General features: G+C 45.0%; 1 pseudogene; it reads left to right on the top strand.

The window, feature by feature from the left end:
- Positions 1-320: 320 nt before the first annotated feature.
- On the top strand, positions 321-1243 carry LOC128069643 (melanoma-associated antigen B5-like; annotated as a pseudogene).
- The last annotated feature ends 2567 nt before the right edge of the window (positions 1244-3810 follow it).

Here is a 3810-nt window from a genome sequence, read left to right as displayed (position 1 = left end):
AAATAACAGATGCCTCTGTGTAGGAGACTACCAGCCCTTTCTGTCACCCCAGCATGCCTGAGGCAGGGGTAGCAGGATGCAGCCTAAAGATCACTCTAATTTCCTTCAATATGTTTCCCAAAGGACAGGCTGATTAAGAGAATAGGAACCCTGCGGGTTTTCAGAACAGTGCCCTCAAGAAAACCACAAATGTAGCCTTCCTGATAACCAAGGTGGTATTCCCCTGCTGCGGCCGCACACTCAACCTTCCTCATCCTGTGGGCCCTTATCACCTGCCCTCCTACTCACACTTCTAATCATTGTCCACCAGAGCAGTCATCATGCCTCAGGGTCAGTCTCATATGCTCTGCATCTGTGAGAAACGCCACCAGGCCCGATATGATCCCCAGAGTCACAAGGGAGTTCAGCCCACTGCAGTAATGGAAGAGCTTCCCTCTACCTCTTCTCTTCTAGAAGATAAGTCACAGAGCTCATCAGCCACTGGGTCAAATAGCACTTCCCAGGGGTCTTTGGAAGCCCCATCTACTACCAGCACTTTTTCAACTACTGCTGACCCAACATCTGATGAAGAAGATACCAGTCAAGATGAGGAAGATTCACGTTCCTCATCTTCTACCGAAAACATCTACTGTGATACTCTGAACAGCATGACAAGTTTGCTGGAGCAGTTCCTTCTGTATAAGTATAAAATGAAGCAGCCCATCATGAAGCAAGACATGCTGAAGATTATCCACCCAAGATACCATCACCGATTTGCCAAGATTCTCAAGAGAGCCTCTGAACACATCGAGGCTGTCGTTGCAGTTGACTTGAAGGGAGCTGACTCAACCATCCACTCCTATGACCTCCTCAGCAAACTGAACCTGCCCAACAATGGGAGGGTGTGGGATGGTAGGGGCTTACCTAAGACTGGTCTCTTGATGACCGTTCTGGGTGTGATCTTCGTGAAGGGCGGCTGTGCCGCTGAGGAAGACATCTGAAATTCTTGAATATGATGCGAGTATATGCTGGGAGAAAACACTTCATCTACGGAGAGCCCAGGAAGCTCATCACCAGAGACTTAGTGACGATGAAGTACCTGGAGTACCGTCAGGTTGCCCACAGCGATCCTCCACGTTACGAGTTCCTGTGGGGCCCACGAGCCCATGCTGAAACCAGCAAAATGAAAGTCCTGGAGTTTTTGGCAAAAGTCAATGATACGGTCCCAAGTGCCTTCTCATCACAATATGAAGAAGCTTTGTGAGATGAGGAGAGAGCTCGAGCCACAGTTCCAGCCAGGCCTGGCACCACTGTCCCTTCCAGGCATGATCCACTGCCACGTCCAGCAGCTTCTCCCACCCCTACCGAAGACTAAGAGTTTTAAAAGGTCATCCAGATAAGAAAATGTGACATCAAAACAGGGACTTTTGCTGAAATGGGAAGCAATCCCGCAGTTAAACTGCTGGGACAATGGAATGAAAAAATAAAATGAAAAAAGTTTCAAAACATGATCAACCTTGATTGTTCTCCATCTTTTCGGTCTTCTGTTTTGTAAAACTAAATAATTTATACCTCGATGTGCTACTTGAAAAATGCAGGAGGTATTAAACCTTACCAAGTTAGACCTCTTACTGTCTTCATTTATTTTTTGAGCACCTGCTCTTTCAAAGGCTCTATGCTAGTTCTGGTGAGGCTAAGATCAAGACCTAGCCTATCCCCATACAACTTTAGAAAGAAGGAGCTGCAATCACATAACCAAGATCTTGAGATAGCCTTTAGGAATGACAGAAAAGTAAAAAGACTATCCAGGAAGAAATCTCTACCTGGGGTAACGTACAGATCTGTTAGGCTCTCCACACAAAACCCCACAGAATGGGTGGCTGAAACAACGGAAACTTATTTTCTCAGAGTTCTAGAGGCTGCAAGTCCAAGGTGAGGGCTGGTTTACCCTGAGGCCTCTCCCCTTGGCTGCCAGGTGGCTACCCTCTTCACTTGCATTCCTTTTGAGTGCATATATCCCTGGTGCCTCCTTTTGCGTCTCAGTTTCTTCTGATAGTCACACTGGGTTATGGCCCACCCTAATGACTTCATTTTAACTCAACCATCTCTTTAAAGACCTTATTTCTAACTACAGTTGCATTCTGAAGTACTCCGAGTTATGCCTTCAATATGCATTTGTGGAGGGTCACAATTTGTCCCCTAACAGACAGAAATCTTAGGTGTCTCTGCTCTTATCTCAATGCAGGAGATTCTCGTGCACAGACTGGTATTCTACGCACATCGTCTCCAGGGAGTTTCTGAGATGTAAGGGTGAACTCCTTTGAGGTGTGTAGGGAAGAAAGACGTTTCTCCCTTTATCGCTTTTGAATTCTTGTGGTCAGACTACTAGTAAACTTGACACAAGACAGAGTAACAGGAGACAAAGAGACAAATTGCAATTCATGTGCACGAGAAGTGTCATAGAAACGGGACCTAAGAAGTGGGCAAAGCAGGCTGCTTCTTTATTTAGTAAACAACAAAACAATTTGTGAGGAATCGACAGGACAGATGAACTTAGGGTTTAGGTACTCTACTACTAAGAAATCTAAACAGAATCTGTATCCAGGGTAGTAAATTAAAGACTTAACAAGGTTTGTGTATACAGACTTCTCTGCTTGAACTGCCTATTTCTGGTTGGAAGGGTTTCCCTCTGCCTCCAGATGCAGGCAGTACATCCTTCATATGAGATGTATTTCCTGCTCTCAGGGAGGCAGAAATCGGGGGCGGCGGGATGTCCCTCCTCTGTTGGCTGTTTCTTAAGTGACGTGAAATCAAAATAATCAATACGCCACTGTGGTATATATGGGGGCAGAGTGCCCTATGCCTTGACAGGTCCCTCCTCTGAAACTTGCCTGCAAGTGTCACATGGTAAAAGCTGATCTGGTCACTGTGGACAGAGAGAATGGATCAGTGGCGTCTTCCATTTCACGGCAGCGGTTGCATAGTTCTGAGAACAGGTCAGTTCATTTCAAGAGTGATATCTCATTTCAATAGGTGGTGTTGCAGGCGGGCTCCCAAAGCCAGGTCTAGGGTACAAGCAGTATCAGGTAGTTATTAATAAGAGGCATTTCTATGGAAACAAAAGAAAAGCAGATGTAAATGATTGGAGCTGGTTATCAACCAGTTTCTGAGCCCAGGGGGTAGTCAGTCAAGAAGGTGTCAGGATCGAAGCAACTATTGCAGTTTGAAATGTCTCTGTCACAGTTAGCAATATCTCTGGGTGACCAGGTTAACTTTCTGAGTGGCTCGTACAGCAACAGGCATGAAGTCTGTTTGAACGTGAGCTGTTGTAATAATTTCTCTGATCTTTGCATCAAGCCATCTAGCTTCACGTTGCAGGACTTCAGGAAAATGGCAATGTTAGCTCTCAGTGATTCAAGTCAAAAGAATGGGAGAGGGAGTGGATCAAGATGGCAGAGGTGTATCGCTCAGAGCTCACTGTCTCCCCACAGACACGTCAAAAGATTGGGAGAAATTGGGAATTTTAGTAAGAAAGTTGCAGCTAAATATGGGTGGACACTAGAAAAATTCAGGATCCAACCCAGTTTGCAGGTAAATAACAATACTTCAAGGAAACGTAATACCACTAGAACCTAATATCCACACATGTGTAGTACACTTTCTATAGAACCATTTTTTTGCTGTCTATCATCTCCCTCATTTCTACCGAAGACAGGAAAACTAAGACCCAATTTGTTTGCAAAGGAAGTCTACATTCAATAAACTTGGCCTGATTATTTATCTAAGTAGAGTAAGAATAACAATTTGCCATATAGGTGCTTTTAAATCTGC

The sequence above is a fragment of the Budorcas taxicolor genome, chromosome X (genome assembly GCF_023091745.1).
Source record: "Budorcas taxicolor isolate Tak-1 chromosome X, Takin1.1, whole genome shotgun sequence".
In the NCBI taxonomy this organism is placed as follows: Eukaryota; Metazoa; Chordata; class Mammalia; order Artiodactyla; family Bovidae; genus Budorcas; species Budorcas taxicolor.
The sequence above is the reverse complement of the archived record's forward strand: the minus strand, read 5'-3'. Positions and strand labels throughout refer to the sequence as shown.